Genomic DNA, 22,837 nt, shown 5'->3' with positions numbered 1-22,837 from the left:
TCAAATCTGTTCAGCTAAATGGATCAATAACTACATCCAGAATCACACTGTGGGGTTGCCAACATAGAGAAATTGAGCCAAAAATAAAATGTGTCTACCAGGACAAAAATTATTACCAACCCATTTATCTGGAGAGATCTACTCTCCCCAGGTATCCTTTAGAGAAGTTAACATAAATATTATCTAGGGGAGTGATCTAAAAAATATTCGAGACGCAGAATGCTTTGGAGAAAATACTTGGGAGCTACATCAATGAGTTTTACAATAAATCAATGTAACAGTTCAAGGTCTACATCAAGTAAGAATCTTTCAAACTCAGAGTAAAAAAACAAACAAACAAAACAGCACAAGCAAACTGCTAACATGCTTCTCTGTGCGCTCACTCATATGACACAGCTGCAAGCAACAATTGAGCAGGTGCAACCAAGCTTTTGAGAATTTCTGCCTGTTGCTCAGGCACCACAACACCGCACAGTTGATATTTTAAACAGGTGCAAATATTTTTTCTCATTCGTCTACTGCTTGAGACAGTGCAGCAGGAAGTACATCTGTAACCACTCCTTACCTAAAGCAACGACCACTGAAAATAAACTCTAACGCAGAAAAAAAGTTTGAAAATAAAGCAATTATGTCAAAAAATGGTGACTTTGCAGTAATTTGACCCCATATCAGCAGTCACTTTAACAGCACAGTTCCATAAAAAGTTTTTGTTTCTAATGTTTTACTAGCTGAATGCTTTGTAATTAAAATTATTCTGCCTCATCAAATCTTAGAAATGTTTATTTGATTCTTACAATAGAGTGAAATGCAAGGTATGTATAAAATGCACTATCTTTTGAAGCTGTCGATATTTATAAGTACTCAAAAATGAACATTTTCATATTATGAAATTTGTAAGCAATTTTAATACACACAGATGTAATAAAATGTCAGTTAACACACAGATTTACATAATTATAGGTAATTCATGTACATACCTGTGCAGCTATGGGGCACCGAAAGACTTGAGATTTATCAGGTACCTGAAATGCAAAATAACTATATAAGTAAAAAATTAATTTTCTAAGTAGAACTAGTATTACGCTGAGACAATTTCTACAGAGAAGGAAAGACTGAAGTGCTTAGAGAGGTGAGTTATTTTATATCTATATTATCCCCAGAGGATATTTCAAATCACCTTAAACTCGTATGTGTGAATATACACACAGAGTTCCCTTGCAGTTTAATCAAAACAAGTACCAGCAAGGAACTAAGACTCACCAGTGCCTTTGAAACGAAAATGTTTTCATTACAGAACAAGGCAAACACTTAAAAATGATTTCTTTTTTGTATTCTTCCAAGACTGTTGCCTTCCTAATACACATATGACTAGTACTCTCTAAAATGAAGCCACTCAGATTCATCTTGTGAGGAAAAAAGTTGCTTTTGTAAAGAAGTCCACAAAAATGCATAAATAAATAAAATAAATTTTGAATGTTTATTTACTTTAGTTACAACAGCAAATAGAAATGAGATTGCTACAAGAGGGAATGTTAAAGCCACACCAGGTATATGATGCTTCACCCAAACACTTTTAGAAAACTTACAATGAAGTAGGTATCAGTAAAGAAGACAACATACGTCCAGCTTAAGCAAAAGTATGCAGAGTTTACAATGAGACCTGAAGTACATTTGCATGTAGGTAGAAACTGTATTGTAACGTGTAGTCTCCACACTATGGTGACCCTTAAAAATATTTCACAATTCTTTCTGAAAGCAAACTGAAGTGTTTAACTGAGATATTTTTCTAGGCACAGTGGATGACAGTAATATATTAAAATCAGTGGTCTATATAATACTTGCGTAAGATTTTGTAGAGGTAATAATCAGTTTTGATGATAGTTCAATAAAACACCATTTTTACACACTTCTGATAATTGCTAAAAAGTTTCTGGAAACCTATTGGGTAATATGTATCAAGAACTTAAAGTTCAAAATCTGTACCCATTAATTAGTTCTAGGAATCTGTCTTACATAACTGAAAACAGAGATTTTATATTTAAAAGATAAATTTTATGAGAGAAAAAACTAAAAACAACCTAAATGTTCAACAGTAGAAAGATAATTAAATAAAAACACAGCATGTCAATATCAAGAAATATTTTACAACACCCCACAATGTACTTGGTGGTATTATAATGTGATAGAAACCTATAGGGTAGTAATTGCACGGCCATGATGAAATTGCTTGGAAGATGGAAAAAAACAAAACAAAACAAAACAAAACAGAACACACAAAAATATTGAGTGATTATATCTGGATAATAGGGGTATGAATGATTTTGGTTTTTTCTTTTTATTTTCATATGTAGGTAATTCTACAATAAACATTTTATAATAGGAGAAAATTGTTAGTTGGCAGGATAAGAGTAAAAGAAAAAAGTTATACAGGGCTATATGGAAATCATAAATCTAACCTTCCTAAGTTGTCAATTAATTCAGTTACACATAAAATCTACCAAGTACACCCCACAATGAGAAACTCATCCTCACTGTTTCCTCATAGTACAGCCAGGGTCTCTTTCATCTCACTGCTTTAGAACCTACACTAATAATTCGGTAACACATTTTTAATCACTTTAGTAGAGCATCTTTAATTATGCAGAGCGAAATGATGGCAAGAACAATTTAGGACTGCAAATCTGTTCAGCCTAGTACAGACAAATTATTCACTAAGTAAACAATATTTAGTGAGCATCTATTACATGCAAAGTATTGTATTACATGCTTGGCACTGTGATATGCTAAAAATAAATTGGAATACATTTTACCCTCATAGAGCTAACAATTTAAAAGTGCTAAAAATAAGTAGATATATATCCCTATTAATTCCTGTAAACATGAAACTGCTCTAAAAAAGTAGTGTTAAAAAAATAAACTAAAAAACTAAATAAAACAAAAAATGTACATACAGCTCACATAAAAATGCAAAGACTACAGTATAAGGCATTGTGACAGAACTGGTATGCTTTAAAGCAAGAAAACATATCAGGTTTATTCTTTTATATTATTGAGCAAAAACTGATATTTAGGTAATAGTCATTAAAAAGTTAGGACTACGTGAGTATACATCACTTTTAAAATGCCCTAGTAAACTACATTAAGTACTTAATTTTTTCCTTATATGATCTACTTTTTTGTTAATATAAAGTTATATAATAGGAGATCAGGTATGAAGAGATACTGATCCAATTTCAAATGCCAGATGTGTAAAATTATCTGATTATCTAAGGCCATGTAAAACATGCACAATTATTAATAGGCTATTGTTATTTATTAGCAACCAAAGTAAATATGTGAATTATTTGTTAACCCTGCCAAAGACGCTGTTATAATCCCACCACCAGGAAAAAGAAAAGGAGGATAGGAATGGATAGAGGAGCGCTTAGGGAATCCCTAACAACCAAAGGTAGCGGTAATGGTAGTGGCAGGGGTACCATTTTTGTTGTGCAGATAAAATGATGCAGCACAGAGTTTCTCTCAATAGTTTCCTTGTGTCCTGTAACCATAATCACCATTTGTCCCTTCTGAAACTAGCACCACACGATGGTTCTGAGGTTCAGTCAGTAGAAACAGCCTCTGTGAAGTGGTGCCAAGCACTAAGAGAGGCTACTCATGTGATCAATGATCTGTACATCTGGGCCTCACAGAGTTCTGGACAGCAATAGTTCTGTGGGGTAGGGTGGTAGTTAAGTGATTCGCTTTTGCTGTCAAAATGTGGGATTGAATTCCAGCTCCTTCTCTTCAATGTGTGATCTTGAGCAAGTTACCTTTTGTCTGCAAAATGTCAATCATGTTATCGTCTCTATAGAATTGTGTGAGCATATTATGTTATAGGCATATAAAAGGTCTAGCACAGTGCCTGCTATAAAGTGAGCATTGTTTAAATGCAAGCTATTAGTACTTTCCTTGTTGTATGAGAGAAGGAAAGGATGTATGTCCCTTTAAAGTAAGGGGCTAAGATAGTAAGGGTGTAAGATAGAAAAATGGCTTGCTCAAGATATCACTCTGTATTCCACAACTCATCCAAGACCCAGTCATGTGCTGGACGTTCACAGAACAACTCTGAGTCAAAAAACTGTAACAGTATTAATAGACACAATAAGTTACCTTAATCAGCATTTTTAAGCCCTATCCCTGCTACTAAAGAGGAAGGTAGTAGGATCTAAGTAGTAACGTGTAACAACACTGCCTACTTTTCTGAGTGAAAAATTGAGGATCATTTTCCATACTTAAATGAAACAATCAGGATATGGAAAATAAGGGCAAAATGAATGTAATGGAATCAGGCCAGGGTGTTATAGGCTCCTTAACAATCACTTACTTGTGTGCAGTATCACCTGTATATATATTCTAAAGAGACCCCACAAATATCCTGAGCTCACATGTAATGCCAGGTTTGCAAACAGAAGTAAAAAAAGAAATTATATTCAGTTTTTCTCTTAGGGTTTGGAACACATAAATGAATGCATATTGCTGTTGTTCTAGTCCTTATTTCTGCTTTTACCTGGAGGACAGCAGAGATCCAGAAGTGTTAAATGGCATCTTCAGAATCCCATGCAGTTATCTCATCTCTACAATTGTTTGGGTCATGTAAGGGTGAAGTTACTCTCAGCACCATTCCAAATAGAGATACACTGTAGAGGACTTTTTTTAAGTTCTTTTCACTTCTAGGTTGGCATAGCTAGGTTCCCCAGTGAGAACTGAATGGGTACAGCACTATGTTGTGAAGTTTAGGAAAGTTTTCTCTCCTCCACAATGGTTGGGCCTGGCTAGAGGTAGAAGAGGGGGTTCTTAATGGTGTCTCTTGAGCCATTAATAAATCTTATAGCTAATTCACTCAGGACACTGAGAGGGGCTTCAGCTGGGCCTGCAGGGATAGTAGTACATCAAAGGGCTCTGAAGCTAAATTTAGATTTAAAAACATTTCCCTTATGACTAAATAAGCATTCTCATGAACACTTTAAGTGCTTTACATTTTAAATTTGATTTTGAGGAGAGATACTATGTAATCCCAAACACTTTAATTTTATTTACTATGTATTTGTTTCTTCTAGATCCACTTCTGAGCTAGGTCTTCTATCATTATTGAATTGTTATTATAAAATATAAACTTTAATCATCCATCAATCCAATTTATTTTTTAAAAATTCAGGTGCCCTAACTTCTGTGGTTTATTTGAACAGAAAGACTACAAAGACTAAAAGGAACTGTAATTTTAAAAGTAGACATGAAAAATTTATTTTGCTTAATTTTTCAAATTATTGAGACTTAGCCCTTCATGCTTAAATATCTACCTTTCTATCAGTAAAAGGAAGTATGAGAAGCAACAGTTACCTATTTATCAACCCTGTGAGCTGGAAACAGATAAAGTACAATAAAAGAGAAAGAAGGAAATTACACACACATGCCCCCCTTAATCCAAGACCACAGTTGGTCTGTCTAAACCTTAGGTCAAACTAGCCATAATAAAACTACAAAACGCATAAAAAACTAAATTTATAAAAAATGCTACATTTGAATTTCCTAGAATTATTGACTATCACTTAAAATAAAACAACTTAATATCAAACCTTATGTGAATTCTCAATAGAAACCTGATCTTAAAAGCACTATATGCTATAATCTATACTTCACAGTGTATTAAGGAGAAAACAGTTTTTTTAAATTAGCTGATTTTTTAAAACTCCTTACATGAAAATTGAAGAGCTAGTCAAGAAAATGAACAAAACTAAAATTCAGATAAACATTAAGATTTATATTTTCAAAATACTTCCAACTTGAAGTTATAACTATGAAAAGGAACTATTTGTTCCTGGGGAATGTGGAAATTCTACTGACCTGCTTGTACACATACATCTCTGGGGTCTTTTAAGTATTATCTCCTCCAGAATCCGATCTTGTTCTAATAGCCATCACACTGCATTGTAACTATAGTTCACATTATGACTGTAAATGTGGGGTCAGCAGTTTTGTCTTATTCACCATTAGATCTCTAGCTCTTACCACAGTACCTAATAAACAGTAGGTATGGCTTAAATGTTGGTTAAAGGAATTTTGAATGAATCGTGCTACCATCTATTTCTGATGATTAAAAAAGTCACACTGTGAAAATCAGAAAATGGGATTTCTAAACATATCGTTTTTCAACCTTTGAAAGACTAATCTTGCCCTGGCTGGTGTAGGTCAGTGGACTGAGTGATGGCCTGTGAACCTAAGGGTTCCTGGTTTGATTCCCAATGATGGCACATACCTGGTTGCAGACTCGGTTCCCAGTTGGGGGCAACTGATTGGTGTATCTCTCACACATTAATGTTTCTCTCCCTGTCTTCCTCCCTCCCTTCTCCTCTCTTTAAAAATAAACAAATTTAATTTAAAAAATAAAACTTAAAAAAGGAAAGACTCGTCTTACAACCTCTTTCACTTTCTCCTTCCTTCTTCTCCACTTAATCATTGTAAAACCAAGTAATGAGAATTTGAGTCTCAAATGTTTATAACAGATTAGAAAACCAGGTTGGTTTGGTCCCAAGGTGGGCAGAGGTGAGCAATCCAAATCCCACTAGCTAATAGACACCTAGTGTGACAGAAGTTGAGACTCAGAGTTCTCTGAAAGAGTTCTGCAGTTCCTAACATATTGTTTGATTCTTCTACTCTCCCTGAGAGGCCACCTCTGGCTATTGTGCCTGAGACAGATCTCTCCATTATTTTATTTTTGTTGGCATTTATCACAGTTTCAATCATTCATGTGATGATTTGTTTGTGTTTATTCTCTCTCCCCCACTTTATAGAGGCCACGTTATTTTGCTTGGCACTCTATATCCAGAGTCGAGTTTGGTGCCTGACACAAAATAAATACTCAATAAGTATTTGTCAGATGTATAAATATGAGGTTTGGAGCAGCAGCTTTCAATAAAGAGACAAAAATTAGGTTGACAACAAGTACCCCTATCCTTGTTTTCTCTATATTCCAACTCTACCACATGGAAGCCTTGATACTGTGGGTACTCTTTTGTTGTAAATTCCATTCAATCAGTAGCGTGTCAGGAAAACTTCAAAGCAATCTAACATAGGCTGCAGGTAGACCATCTAGGAGAAGCAATGGAATTACAATGAGGACAGCTACTACTTCCAATTATGAGTTTGGGATTTGAATTCCAGCTTGCTAAGTGTATATCCTAGGAGAAACTTACATAAACTCCCTCATACATAGTTTCATTTCATTTAAAATGTGAGGATTTTATCTAATACCACAGAGTTTTGAAAGGCGATTAAATGAGACTATATATATGAAAGTAGCTGCTAGTATATAATATGTGGCTAAATTTAGGAGAAGGACTGACTACAAATTAGTTCCTTTACATTGGCCAGCCAATGTTTACAGAAAAATAGAGATGATTTGACTAAAAGCCCGAGAGCAGGCATTTCAGGTAGAGAAAAATGGAAGAAACAGGGTGTAGAGACTGAAAAAATATAAGTAGGTGCTAGCAACAATAAGTTAAAAGAAGTATAAGAGAAAGTAGTAGAAATATAACACCAGTTAGAAATGGAAAAAGATTTTAACATTATAGAAGAATTGCCAAGAAATCTATTGGTCTTTCCCGTAGGTGACACAGCCTTCCCCTCACATAAATAAAATAATTGCTACTATAATACTTGGGAGAAAAATCAACTGAAATGTGCATTAAATACATCAGAGATTTAACATTCTTCATGCTGAAAAGTCAGTCTGTGTAAATATAGCCATGAACTTTATTATTTACTATGATAAAGTAACAGCATATCCTCCTCTATGTACTACCTGCAAAGTTATGAAAGACAAATGTGTACTTGCTCTTTAGGTACAATTAACAAAGCAGCCGAATGTACAGTTAGGTCCTTTCTTTGCATTTTACGCTTATCAGACAGTGGCTACCAACATGGGAAGAGAAACCTGGTATCATGAAAACTCTATTGGAGTTCTTTTGTTCATACTTAGTTGCTTTCATTTCCTCACTACTTTGGTCAAACTTATGTTAGCTCTCTCCATAAAATTATTTTCTGGCTGTCATTATCTTTCGTGTGTGTGTGTATGTGTGTGTGTGTGTGTGTGTGTGTTCTTAAAGAAAGACTATAAGAAGTGTAGACTTATTGCATATCAAAAGTAGCCATTGTGCCTCTGTACCTCAAGAACTTCCCACCTCCTAAGAGATAAGTTCATCAAAAAGTTCATTTGAATTCAGGGCATTTGTGTGATAAACTGCTATTTTAATAGTCTGTAATCTCTACAAGCCTGTAATCTCCATGAGGGCTGGAATCTTGTCTACCTTTCTTTGTTTTGTATCATCCTCACCTAGTTTGAGGACAGGCACACAGCACAGACACTGCAATATTTTATTAACTTATTAAACAAATACTTATTGAGTATTTACTATGTGCTAAATATTGTTCCACGTGATAAAAATATGAGTAAAAAATATATGAAAATTTCTGAGTCCATGGAGATTAAATTTGTGTGTGGACAACAACCAATAATAAGTAAGACAAGAAAGTTAAATACACAAAATGATAGATGAAAGTCTATGGTAAAGAATTAAAATAAATTAAGGAAGGGTGAAATAAATACTTGGATGGGGGAGTTGGGGTTGAAATTTTAGATAAGGGGCCAGTGATTATATCATTGAAATATCATATTTGGGTAAAGACCTAAAATACATGTAAATGAGGAAATGAGTTAGAAAGATGTCCTTAGAGAAAGGGCATTCAAGCCAAAGGAATGGTGAGTGCAAAAGGCCCCTAACAGGAGTATTCTCTTCTGTTTTCTATTAAAATGTCAGCCTAGATGCTCACAGAAATTCTCCTGTTAAAACACAGTAGTGCTACATTTAAAAGAGAAAACACAAACATATACACATGAAAACATTTTAAAAGTTTGATCTCACAGGAGAGAATTTAAAATTCCAAAGATATATAAAAGAAAGGGATGTGAGGGCAAGACATTTGGCATTATCATGATCATACCACAATACATCAAGACTTTTATCTAATTCAGTAATAACCCAGGAAACCTCAAGGCCACAAAGCATGTTTACCATAATGGCAGTTGCAGAGAACAGCAAATAAGAATATACGTGGTGTAGCTGGAAAAAAAAATTTACTATATTAGGATGTCTTGAACAACCCAGAACATATGGGAATCTGAAAGAAAAAGCAAACGCCAATAAAGAAGAGCTCATATATCAAAGATAACAAACACATGAAGAAAGGTTTTCCATAAATGAGTCAGTAGACACAAAAATTCTTTAAACCAAATATGACGATTAAGTTAAAAAATGAACACAGTTTTAAGAACTACAGTAACAATATTAATCTCAGAATTTAGTGAGACAAAATTTTAAAATTATAAAAAATTAATGAGGCAAAAATAGAGAAAAAACTGTAAAAAGCAGATTTGAGAAGTAAAAATGAGATTTACATAAAACAAATTTAGATTAAAATTAGTAACTGAATTGAGGCTACATCACATTCTAAGAAAAAGCATTAATAAAAATAAAGATGGCCATTAAATAATGAAAATGAAATAATCCATGACTAAGATACAAGGTGGGGCAAAAGTAGGTTTAGAATTGTTCATATGAAATATAACACAATAATTAATAATAAAAGAACAAACTGTTTCATGTATTCACAACTGTAAACCTACTTTTGTCACACCCTGTGTATTCATGTAAATATATATATAAGCAATAGTAAAAGAATGAAATCTTGCCATTTGTGACAACATGGATAGACCTAGAAGGTATTAAGTTAACTGAATAAGTCGGACAAAGAAAGACAAATACCATATAATTTCACCTATATGTAAAATGCCAGAAACATAAACAATAATAAATAAAACAAAATGGAAAGAACCCTGGCTGTATAGCTCAGTTGGTTAGAGTGCCTACATGATACTCCAAGGTGAAATCCTCAGTCAGTGCACCTAGAAGCAGCAGCCAATAAATGCATAAATAAGTGGAACAACAAATTGATGCTTCTCCCTCTCTCTCTCTTCCCATTTCCCTCTTTCCCTCTCTAAAAATCAATGAAAAACAAAACAAAAATAGAAACAGACTCATAGGTGGAGACCAAACTGAAGGTTGTCAAAAGGGAGGAAGGAAGGCAAAATGAGTCTAGGGGGTCACATAAAAAATAAAAATAAAAATTTAATAATATAAAGAAGTAATAAAAATAAGTAAAGTAATAAGTAATAATAACAAGGAGCAATAAGTAAATAATAATATAAACAATATAAAACATCAAAATTATAGCTAAATTATAGAACAACCATCACTCAGAACCATCAGAAATCAGGTTGAATAGAAGTCTGACAACCACAAAATTAAAGAAACTACATCCATCCAGACTGGTAGGAGGGGTGCAGATGTGCTACAGCCTGGTCTCACATCCATATGTGGTGGATGAAAATTTGGAAGGGATATCTTGGGATCAAAGCATCCCAACCCAACACTAGGTCCCTGACCCCAGGATTCCAGTGCCAGGAATATAAGTCCCCATAACTTGTGGCTGCAAAAATCAGTAGAGATTGAGTCAGTGGAAGAAACTGCTATAGCCCCAAGCAATTCCTGTTAGAGAACCCACACATGGACTTACTCAGACTCAATCCACCTGAGCTCCAGCACCGGGGTAGCAGTTAGATAGGCACCACTGGATACAGGGAGGAACTGAAGTATCTGGCATCAAGGCGAGAGCTGGGAGACAGCTATCTCCCACAGAGAAAGGTGAGCAGAGGCCATTGTCCCTTTTCTGAACCCTCCCTCAAAAGAGCCACAGAAACAGCAGGCTGGTAACATATCTGAGATTCCAGTAATCTGGCTAACACTGCCGCACACTCGAGATCCCCTGAGGCTCTGTCCCACCCAACTTACAGCTGTTAACAATGGCTCTGCAATATAAATGGCTAGCCTTGGCTCATGCTTCAAAACTTCCTAAATCCTTTCAAAAAGCAACAGCAGGCCTCTGTGTGCCCCCAACCTCCATAACCCCCCACTAAGGGGCCTCAGGCATGGCACTAGCAGTAACTAGGCTGGAATTACAGCTTGGCTTCGCCTGAGAATCTCCAAGCCCAGCACAAGTAGCAGCCATCTGACATTGCTTTATAGCTCAGGCAGGGTGGCCCTGGGCAAAACACAGGTGGGGGCTGGCCTTGGCCTGTACCATCCAGGAAACTAAGACCTGCACAACTAGTGGACAGCTATAGACCATGTCAGAGCACCACCACTCTGCGCCTGCAGAGCTGATCCTCTACGGAGGGCAGAGGTTCGTAGTAAGTGGTCACAGCCAATCCTTGCAGCTGGCTGCCCTGGGTAAATCCCTCCCATTGACCTGCCAACAGCAACCAAGGCTCAACTACAAGAGGAGGCTGTCCTCAGCCCACACACAGGGCACACATCAAATACCCAGCTTGGGTGATACGGGAGGCTGTACCACGGGACCCTACAGGATACCTACTGCATTAGGCCATGATACCAAGACACAGTCATGGCAGCTCTCTATCAAGTACATAGAAACAAACACAGGGAGGCTGCTAAAATGAAGAGACAAAGAAACATGGCCCAAATGAAAGAACAGATCAAGACTCCAGAAAAAGAACTAAACAAAATGGAGATAAACAACCTATCAGATGCAGAGTTCAAAACACTGGTTATAAGGATGCTCAAGGAACTTAGTGAGGACCTCAACGTCATAAAGAAGATCTAGTCAGAAATGAAGGATACACTAATTGAAATAGGCAACAATTAACAGGGAAACAAGAATAGAGTGGATGAAGCCAAGAATCAAATCAATCATTTGGAAAATGAGGAGGAAAACAACAACCAATCAGAAAATAAGAAGAAAAAAGAAGCCGAAAAAAATCTAGAATAGCGTAAGCAATCTCTGGGACAACTTCAAGCATCCCAACATTTGCATCACAGGGGTGCCAGAAGGAGAAGAGAAAAAGCAAGAAATTGGAAATCTAATTGAAAAAATGATGAAAGAAAACATCCCTAATTTGGTGAAGGAAATAGATATGCAAGTCCAGGAAGCACAGAGAGTCCCAAACAAGATGGATGCAAAGAGGCCCACTCCAAGACACATCATAATTAAAATGCCGAAGGTTAAAGATAAAGAATCTTAATTACAGCAAGAGAGAAGTTAGTTACCTAAAAAGGAGTTTCCACAAGACTGTCAGATGATTTCTCAAAAGAAATTTTTCAGGCTAGAAGGGATTGGCAAGAAATATTCAAAGTCATGAAAAGCAGGGTCCCACAGCTAAGAATGCTCTACCCAACAAAGATATCATTTAGAATCAAAGGGTAGATAAAGAGCTTTCCAGACAAGACAAAACTAAAGGAGTTCATCATCACCAAACCATGATTATATGAAATGTTAAAGGGACTTATTTAAGAAAAAGAAGATCAAAACTACACACAATAAAATGGCAATAAATACATACCTGTCAACTACTAAATATAAAAAGCAAGCTAAGCAAATAAGAACAGAGAGAGAATGATGAATACAGAGAGGGTTTTGATGGCTGCCAGATGGGAAGGAGGTGTGGGGAAATGGGTAAAGAGGTGAGGGGATTAAGAATTAGAAATAGGTAGTTACATGATATCCATGGCAATGTGAAGTATGGTAAAGGAAATGGAGTAGCCAAAGAACTTATATGTATGACCCATAGACATAAACAATGGTGTGAGATTTCCTTAGGGAGTAAGGGGGTGCTGGGTAGAGTGGGGCAAAGAGGGAAAAACTGGGACAACTCTAATAGCATAATCAATAAAATATAATTTTTTTAAATAATGGCAACATTTAATAAACCTTCAAAAATCAGTTAGAGTTTACATTATAAAAACTGTACCACAGAAAGCAAGAATGCACCTAAACTCATTGCATAAGATCCTTAAACAGTGATAACAAAACTAGAAAGAGGAGTTATGAGAAAGGAAAATTATTTGCAATACTAAGCATTAAGAGGTAAAACCAAGCAAAGAACATGGTGGGGGTGGAAGTTTACAACAACTATCACTTATTTAGCCCTAAGTGCTTTATCAAGAGTTTTGTATATATTATTTAATTTAATATGTACTTCAGCCACATGAGCTAGTCTTTTTTGATCATTATCACCATTTATACAGGGGAAAAAAATGATGCTTAAGTAAAACAACTGGCTCAAGGTCACAGAACTAATAGCTGGCAGAGTTTAATGTTATGAGATTATAACATGTTACTGGAACACAAATCTTCCAATGTTTCCTCATCTTTTTAAAAGTATACTCAAATAGAAGATTATAATGCCTCCATAAAACTAAATTTGATTTTGAATGCAGTATTATTTTTGGCTTTCAGTAGTTTTACTATGATATTCCTAGGCATTGTTATCTTCAAATTTATTGTGTTTCAGGTTCACTAAACTTTTTAAATCTATGTAGGTCTTCCATAAAATCTGAAAAGCTTTAATCTTGATTTTTAAAATATTTAAATATTTTTCTACTATATTCTTGTTCTTCAATAACCTACACACTACAGCTTTTAAAATTGGTCAGACTTCTGAGCTTCTGCTTTTTTTTCCACTAGTTTTCTCAGTCCTTTCTAGATTGGATTTCTATAGATCTTCAAGTTTACTGACTTCTCCTTCTGCCACTTCCATTATGTTATTATGCTTATTCAGTAATTTATTTTAGATAATGTACTTTTTCCATTTAGTTATATACACACACATACACACACATTCATATATATTTACTTTTATTTCTCCATTGAGATTTCCTATTTTCTTATTCATTTCTACCATATTTTCTTTTAACTCATTTGGCATAGTTATAACAGCTGCTTTAATTTTCTTGCCTGATATTTCCAAGATCTACGTCATTTTGGGAATGTCACCTGTTGATTTTCTTTTTCCTTGGGAAAGGGTTACAGTTTACTCTTTCTTTGAGATTTTTTTTTAAAAAAACTAATTTTGAATTTTATCTTGGACACTATCGGTGATAATTATGGATATTCTGGATTGTGTTATATAAAGCCAGACAGTGCTAATAATTTTGTTTTATTAGGTAATTAACTTGACTAGTCTGAAACTTTAAACTCTGCCCTAAGTCTGCCCTATACATGTGTGGTTCAGGGGTCAAAGAGTTAGGCAAGATATACACACAGAATCTGAGGTTCCCCATCTTTGTTTCTCTCTTTTCCTGGGCTACCCCTCACTATCTGTTATCCCTGCTGCTACCCAGGGTTCCTCTACAAAAAAAAAAGAGTGGGTTTTCTTTTGAATTTATTTGCCCTGTGTTGCCACTACAACTTCAGATACTCTCAGGAACTCACTTTACCCCAGGTCAGTTGTTTTATCTAAGTTTCATCCCCTCTCTTAAGTCTTCCTACTACTGTTCATCCTCTAAAGCCTTCAGATGACTGTTACTATATTTTGTTTTGTTTGTTTTGTTTTTGTTTTTGTTTTTTTTGCTCAGTGTTTATGGTTGTTATTTGCAGGTAGGCTGTTTGACTAGAAGTTTATTTCCCCACAACAGAACCAAAATTCTTGTATTATGATTACAATTCTGGGAACAGAAAGCTCTAAAAAGGCACCAAGAAGTACAGAAAAGAAGTGGAATAAATGGGCTAGAAACATGTCACCTGTGTCTTAGAGAAGCCTGAACAATGACCCATGAAGAAAAGGGAAAAAGTAGGCAACAGATTTAAAGGAATATGTCCCACAAAATGGGTAAGAATACAAGTGAAATTTGTATACATCAAATTCTCAAAATAATTAGAGGGAAAAAATGTCAGCCAAGTGTTTTAAGACCAATACGCATCATATCCCAGAACCAAAGTAGAAGAATAAATTAATAAAAAAGAATCTCTGTCCAAAGTTTCTTTGCCAAGATTTACAGTAACCCACAACATATCTCAAAGCTTGTAAAACTATCTAAAGAACTGGCAATGATTAAGTTCCCAACTAAATTATATTGTCTAAATTTTAAAAAGCACACACTCAAGCATAAACTTTTTTTTTTAAATTAGCTAAAGCACATTCACGTTAGAGATGAAAATGGAGCCCATCCATCTCTGTCATTACAAGATCTGCTTTTAGACTTGATTTATAGGACATGGAAACATCAGGTAGTAGGAGAAAAGAAGATCTCATTTAAAGCTCAGCAAGAATCTAATTTCTGCAAGAGAGCTATCATTTGAAATAATCTCATTACACTTTTTTCCTCATTTGCTATGCTTGTGTATCTAATTCTACTATGTTACAGTGAAAAATTATGCCCCCCTCCCCCATTCTCCATCATCCATCAGAAGATATGGTTCTACTACTAAGGGTCTTTGGGACCGTGGACAAGTCCCTTCACCTATCAAACTTTTAGTTTACCCATGTGAAATATGATGCCAGAATAGAGGGTTTCTCCTTTTCAACCCTTGCATTCTATGACTATAAATTGCCTTATTTCCAAATTCTTCAATTTTTGAGTTCTTCTTGTATGATTTCTACAAGACATGTCTGGCAAATTTCTCACATCTCAGACCCATCAAAAAAATATTCAGGAGAGATAGATTACTGTTTTTGGGTAAGTGAAGGGAAAAAAGTGGAGCCTCCCACATACAATCTCAAGTAAATCATCAGCTGGCATCTGAAATTGTACCTATGGAGATAAAAAGGTTGTTTGCATCAGCACTTCAAGTGAGATAATTTTGGAAGTTGTACGTTAAAAAAATTTTAAATTTGAAGATTAAATAACTGGACATTTGTTATGAATTTCAAAAATAGATGCTGCAATATGATTCTGAGAACTTTAGATCTATCCCTTATTTTTAAAAAAACCGCTTAAAAACAAAAAAAAAGAAAACACTGCAAGTAGTGCAATGCTGTTTACAACTGCCTGGATTATATTCATTCAAAAAATAAGGGGGCAAGGGAAAGTGGTGGGGGTGGGGGTAGGCAGAGACAAATGTATTTGAAAAAATAAATTAATTATTTTTTTAAAAAAAGAAATGTTTTACAACAACAACAAAAAAAACCCCAAAAAATAACCTTAATTGAGCACCTCATTGGTACAAGGTGCTATACTGTCTACTGTGAAACATACATATGAGAGAGAATGTTGTATTTGCCTTTAAAGAGTTTATAATTTACCAGAAGAAATACATACATAAATAATACGAATGCATAGCAGAAGAAAGTACCATAAATACTATGAGCGAAAAGAGAGAGAGAGAGAGAACCCTGTGCCTCAGGCTTTACCCCCTACAGGGAACTAAGCTAGTAAGAACCACACATGAGGAGGTGGCCAATCACACAGCATGAAGGACAGTTAGAACTGGCCTAGGAGGCAAGAGATGATGGAATGGCTAGAAGAGCCTGGATAAAGAGGGCAGACCTGTGGTGGACCTTGAGGACCACCAGTTAGTTGAAGATCTAACCAGGTGCTCACCTGAAAAATAGTATCTAATTCCAGGGCAAAAGGCCAGGAATCAAGGATGATTCTCAGCAACTGTATCTTGAGAAAAAAGAGCAATCGAGTAAGTATTCTGTTCTGGGAAGAAGGGTATTCTAAGTTGAGAAAATATCAAGAGAAAACTTCTAACATAAGAGAAAGAATTTTGAAATGTTGTTTTCTACCTTGTGAATGTGTCACTATAGGCAAAAATTATCTTAAAAAATACAGTTTCTATCAGTTTGCAAATTCTGGCAGGCTTAATTAAATGAAGACAAAATTACCTTCAAGTTCCTGTTTACAACTTCCTATCCCCTAAAAGTCTATTTATATAGCTCATATGTGTAAATGAGTTGCATCCTTTCTAAATCATTCTATTGAAGTGCGAAATGGTTGGATCAATATCACTGGTCTTCACTTTATTTTGAAAGGGCAGTAAGAATGAATTAGTCTATAATCACACTATTGACAAGAATAAGAATTTTAACTCCTTCCTTTGAAATGAAGAGACACATGCCTCGGCCAAGAGCTTCTAAGCTTAATTTACAATTCACAAAAATCCACAAACAAATTATATAGTGAAAATTTCCCTTATTCTTACTTGAATATAACTATAATGTGTTGAATATCACTTTTAACAAAAGGGATAAGAACAGAGTTCAGATGAAGCTTATTTCTTGCCAAAATCCATATGAATGCCAAATACCTTCCAAACAGATTGTTTGGCTACTTAGTCAAATGAATTCTCTTGCCTTCCATTTAAATGCAAAAAAATTTTTTTCCCTCACATTGGGCACTAAACTGCAGTCTCCTTAGACAGTAGCAAGTAATGAGCAAGAACTAAGGGAGGCAGAGTAAATCCTTTGGCCACTAGGGTACTTATACAGTGGACCACAATGGGCTGTGCTTCTTCAGAAACAAACCACAGCAGTAGAAAAGGAACGTTATACTTTGCCTGTGAATCTTGGTTTACAGAATGGAGGAAAGATAAATGGGAGGAAGGGAACTAATACTCAATTATAGTTTTAGGCTAGGCACTTAGCAAGTGTTTTATTATTTAATCTCATCACAATCAAATGAGGTATCGATGCCATGTAATACTAGAAAGGAGTGAGACCAAAAAGGCTAAATTACTTTTTCAAGATCATGTATCACCTAACTGATGACAATCTGACTCTGAAGTTTCTATTGTTTCCTTTTCCATATTTTTATTTACTTCCTTAGGATTGCAACTGCAGTGAGCAGGAGATTCTCCTCATGCTGTTTTTGGGCAACCTCATTTTCCAAGTGTTGCGCACTGATTGTGTTAATGGATACCTCACCTTCTCTCCAGATCTAGTGTCATGGATCATCTGCAGCACAGCTGAAGGAGAATTTGCCTAACATCCAACCAAAGAATTGATTTCAAAAGAGGTGAGGCTTACTACCAAGGTGGTGGAACCAGCCTGTCCAAAGGCTGAATAAATGAAATCCTGTCTTCACTCCACTGATTTTTGCTCCTCGGAGTCCCCAAGGTATACTCTGCTATTGCTGGACCTGCCGCTACAGTCTCCTTTCCCTCCAGGCTCCTCTCTCTGCCAAATTTATCAGGTTTGATAGCACAGATTTTGTCAAGCCTTAGGCCTCTTGAGTTTTCTGCTCTTTTAATCCCTTTTACATTGTCTTTCTCACCCAGCCTAAACCCAAGGCCCACTACTTTCTTCTTTTGCCACTATCCTCAATTAACTTCCTGGTTTTTCTCTGTCTCCATACCAAGATCTCTCGGCTGACATCCTGAGAATAGAATTGGAGTGTTAAGCAGTTTTAGGAGATGACTCCAGAACTGTCCACTGTAAGGGGGAAACAAAGTGAGGCAGAGAAGGGAAATAAGATAGTCTGCAAAGATAACCATCAACAGTTTCCTAGACCCTTGTCTGTGCCCCTTCCATCAGAGGGCAGTTTGCTTCCCTCCACTTTGACATTCCTTACCCATAGAGGCACACAAGTGAGTTTTGGCATTAATAAGCAGAGCAGAACTCCCCAGGTAAGCCCAGCTACCCCACAGAATTCTGAGGAATAATAAATTCTTGTTATTTTAAGTAAGTAAGTTTTGGAGTAGTTTGTTAAACAGGCATAAATGAAACAGGCAGGAAGTCAGTAAGGGATGCATTTATTAAGCAACCTCCTGCTATGGTAAACTGGACTTTAATCCTACTGGGATATTCTGGGAAACTGTAGACCATGCCTCACAGTTACCCCAAGTGAAGGACGAGGATACTAGGATATTTATTTATCTACTAACTTGCAACTAGTTATTTGCTTAAGGCTTCTTCTACTGACATCAACTCTTTGGCACTTCAAGCCTAACACTTAAGCCAAACTTGCTCAACACTCAGGGAAAATATTTAAAAGCCCTTAGGCAAAGAGTTACAAGCATCAGCCAGAAGCCTTCAGTGACAAGAGATGAGTGTTGGGGAGAAATGGAACGAGCATCAACATTAATGAAAACCCAATCCTCAGAGAAGTCCAGCTACCTGCCTTCTCCACTCCTAGATTTCAGTAGCTAAATATGGTCTCACAAACTCAAGGACTACAGACACTATTCACCTATAGCTTCTACAGGTAGCTGAGCTCTAAATGTTGCTTAATAATCCTTCCAAAATTCCCTAATCAGCTCCCACTCTATTTCTGTATTTGACATCTATTTCCAAGTTTCCCTCTTTGCTGAAACCTATTCTGTACTCCCCCTTTAGAATCTGCAAAGGAATCTGCTATTTCAATGAGAAAACAAAGGCCACTAGATTGACTTTTTGCTCCCTCACTTATGAATGACTGCACTCATACCCATTCATTTCTCAATTCCTACTAATACCACAGGAAAGGATCAGCCTTAATCCAGTGTTAATCCATCTACCTGCTCCATCACTGGAAACAGGCCTCCACCTGAAGGTTCTTGCCCCTCCTGTGTACTTGCCTTTCTACCTTTCTAAACACACAAATCCGATGAAGCCATTGACCTATTTGATTTGTTGAAATACTACGTACTGTTCCTATTACCTAAAATGTACTATTTTTTTCCTTACCCACCCCACCACCCTCTCTCCCCTGGCAAATTCTTCATCCTTTAGTTCTCAATAGTTCTCACCTCCACAGAAAAGTCTTCTCTAATGCTGCCTGCCACTTCCCAAATCTATGCTTACCTGTCACAGCAGTTTGCTCTGTATTGAAACTGCATGATTCCATTTCTTGATATCCCCTCTTTTTCTCCCACTGAATTTAAGGCCCACCAAATCAGATTTTTTTCATAGAAAATTTTGAACCACAGCCTCTGTGCCTGGAACGCAGTTGGTGCTTTATAAACATTTTTGGAATAAATAAATAAATAAATAAATAAATAAATAAATGGGGTTCTATTATTCTCTTGTCCTCACCGTGTCAGAGTAACTTCAGTGAGAGCTGCATGCAAGACATAAGCCTACTGTGGCCCTTCCCCTTTCCATTCTCTTTTTCCCTTTAGTCTTCTTTAAAGTATCATACTAAGTCCCTTTCCAGTTTGCATATGATTTAGTCAAAAATAACAAAGCAAACTGTACTTGCTTAGGAGATCAGGAATTTATTGTCAACTTGGAACTTTTTGTCTTGTTATAATGCTGTGGCAAAACAGACTTCAACACCAACTTCTAAAGGAAATTTGTATTTCTTATCACAGAAAAATTCAGAATTTATTAAATTTTAAAGGAATTTTCATAGCAAAAGTGTGTACTTGTATAGTCACAGTGAGCTTGTTTAGAAAAAATTTTCTAGAAATATAAAATAACCTCCTTTTTTGTAGTCATACTGATTGGCCTATCAAAATCAAATTTTATAAGTATCATTTTTACTTTCATAAAGATGAACCATCACCTTAAAAGAAACGAAAAACAAAATCATTTGGGGCTTATGGTCACTTTTGATTCCCAGTACCCAGTCTTAGAGTCTTTTCTTAAACATTAGGCCAGATTCCCTAAGAAAGGACTTGAAACAAAGAGTACATGTTTTTGCCACCTCCTTACCACATTCTCGCAAGTGGAAAATGTGGGACAATTTAAGTATTTAATATAATATTAATTCTACTGCCTTAAAATGTCTAAAATTTACTCGAGTGCTTGCCACCTTCCCCCTTTCCCACATATACTTTTTGGAAGAGGTAAGGAGACTTTTAAAAGCTGGTCTTCAAAAATATAAGGACAGTAAAATTCTACTCCAATTATTTTTTATCTCCTGCTTCCTTAAATCCGGAATACATGTGATATTATGAAGTCTTTCTGATGTTCACTAAAAGCATCCTTGCAATTAAGAGTTTTTAAAAATGTAGATTAAAGTAAAAATGCAGCAAAGGATGAAATCAGATTAACAAACTTTCTGAAAAGCACTGTCTTTTATAAAATTTGGTAAAATGTAGGAAGAAGAATGTTTCCAAATCTGTTTTCTTGATCTATGGATATTGGGACATAATTTAGTTTTCTGACCCCTGTTGCCAGATCAGCTCACTCTGTTCAAGTCTATCTTTAGTCTGGCATACAATTACTTCTTCAGCTCCTGTGTTATTTGGTTTTAAGCACCTCTTATCCCCAAGGCCTAGTGGCTCTAAGGGCTTGTTGAATTTAAACAAGCATATTTAAATCTTTGTCTTTAAATGAGTAAAATAAAACTCTTAACACCTAACACACTTCTCTCTATCCAACTATGCTCTAAGTGTGCGTATTATAACTGTCTACCAGATCATAATGAACATCTATCTATCCTCAAAATCAGAGAAAGGAGGACTCATTTTAGAGGTAAATTTACAATAAATGGTTTTATTCTTGATTAGCTATGTGAATTTGGGAACACAGAGATTGGTACATGCATAATTTAACTATCTAACAAGTATCAGATGATCAGGAACATCCTGGAAATAAAGATGAGAAAAGGATAATGAATGAAAAACGAAGGAGAAAAACCAAAGTACTAACAGAAAAATATAAGACAACTAAATGAAGAAATTTAAGACTTACCTCTCAGCCAACAAACTGTGCTTATATGCACATCCTCATACTCAAGTATATGCATGTGTACATATATATACACTTATACACACTTTAATTACACTTTAATTAAATGTTAAAACTACATGGCTTTCTTAAGAGATATAGAAGGCCTGGATTCAACTACTGCTGCTTTTGGCAAATCATAAGTAGTATCTATGGTTTTAATTTAACCTCGAATAAATGATTGATCATGAAATTTGTACTATATTCTTATTTTATCCCAAGTACTAGTAAGTGAATATTGAATGAGACCCTCATTCAAATACGCTATAAAAAATGCCAACAAAAAGAATTATTATAATTATACTTATGAATTAGAAGAAAAATTTCTTAGTAAAACGAATGAATATGTTTTAGTCAATCTTATATGGAAAATAAAGGATGTTGAATCTCATGAAGGAAATAGGAATTTAAAATGTAGAATACCATTTTTTCACCTATCAAATCAATGAAAGTTAAGAGAAGGAAAAAAAAATCCAGTGTTGGAAACCTACACAGCAATGGGAGTACAAATTGATACAAAGTTTTTTGAAAGAAAATCAAGCACTAAGTGTCAAGAGCCTGAATTAATGACTATACGTTGTGTAAGTTTGGGCCCTCTGGTGACAAAAGCACCTGGGTGTGTGAGATATATATTAGGGGAATAGCCTGTGAATGATGAAGGGGGAGAGGTTTAGGCAGGGAGAGTGCTCAGACCACGATATAAGTCTGACACACATAAAAGGAGATAGGAAAGGAAGAGTTTCTTCATATGCAGAGCAGTCCCGATCAAGTCTCAACCAAGTTGGTGGGGAGTTGTTGAGTTAAAGGTGCCCCTTAAAATAATCCGCAGTTTTACAAGACTGTGTTAGTTCTGATACTTTCAATGCTCAGTCATTGGCTAGGAGCAGCCCAGGAGAAGATTCAGTATGAATGCCTGAATGCCATGTTGGATCCAAAGGTATAGTACTTGAAGGCTGTCAATCATCCATGCTCTCCACATCAGCTTCTCTTGGAAGGAAATCTAAGAAGGGCACCTCCATGGCTAACACATATGCTTTATTCAAAATCTAGGAAACTATCCCAAGGAAATGGTCTAAGTACTAGAAAAAAATGTTTTATGCACAAACAAGCTTATCACGCAATCTTCAAAAAAAAGTAAGTGATGAAAGCTGGAAACAATTTAAATATCCAAGCATAAGGATTGACAAAGTAGCTATGGTTTATCCACTCAACAGAATATGCTGTAGCTAATAAAGTGGTAAAGGTTCTTACATTTTAAGTGAAATTAAATATTAAGATACAACATAGTATAAT

At 35.6% G+C, this 22,837-nt stretch overlaps 1 protein-coding gene across 3 annotated transcripts in view; it reads right to left on the bottom strand.

Moving 5' to 3' along the window:
• The window catches only part of ZBTB20 (zinc finger and BTB domain containing 20), an 804,941-nt gene that overhangs the window by 572,655 nt on the left and 209,449 nt on the right, over nt 1-22,837 (bottom strand). For all 3 annotated transcript variants that reach the window (XM_054577266.1, XM_054577265.1, XM_054577267.1), the window contains one exon: nt 978-1,022. The gene's annotated coding sequence lies outside the window, so the exon portion shown is untranslated. The remainder of the gene's footprint in view (nt 1-977; nt 1,023-22,837) is intronic.

The sequence above is a fragment of the Pteronotus mesoamericanus genome, unplaced genomic scaffold (genome assembly GCF_021234165.1).
Source record: "Pteronotus mesoamericanus isolate MK-2021 breed Mesoamerican mustached bat unplaced genomic scaffold, CSHL_Meso_final contig_42, whole genome shotgun sequence".
In the NCBI taxonomy this organism is placed as follows: Eukaryota; Metazoa; Chordata; class Mammalia; order Chiroptera; family Mormoopidae; genus Pteronotus; species Pteronotus mesoamericanus.
The sequence above is the reverse complement of the archived record's forward strand: the minus strand, read 5'-3'. Positions and strand labels throughout refer to the sequence as shown.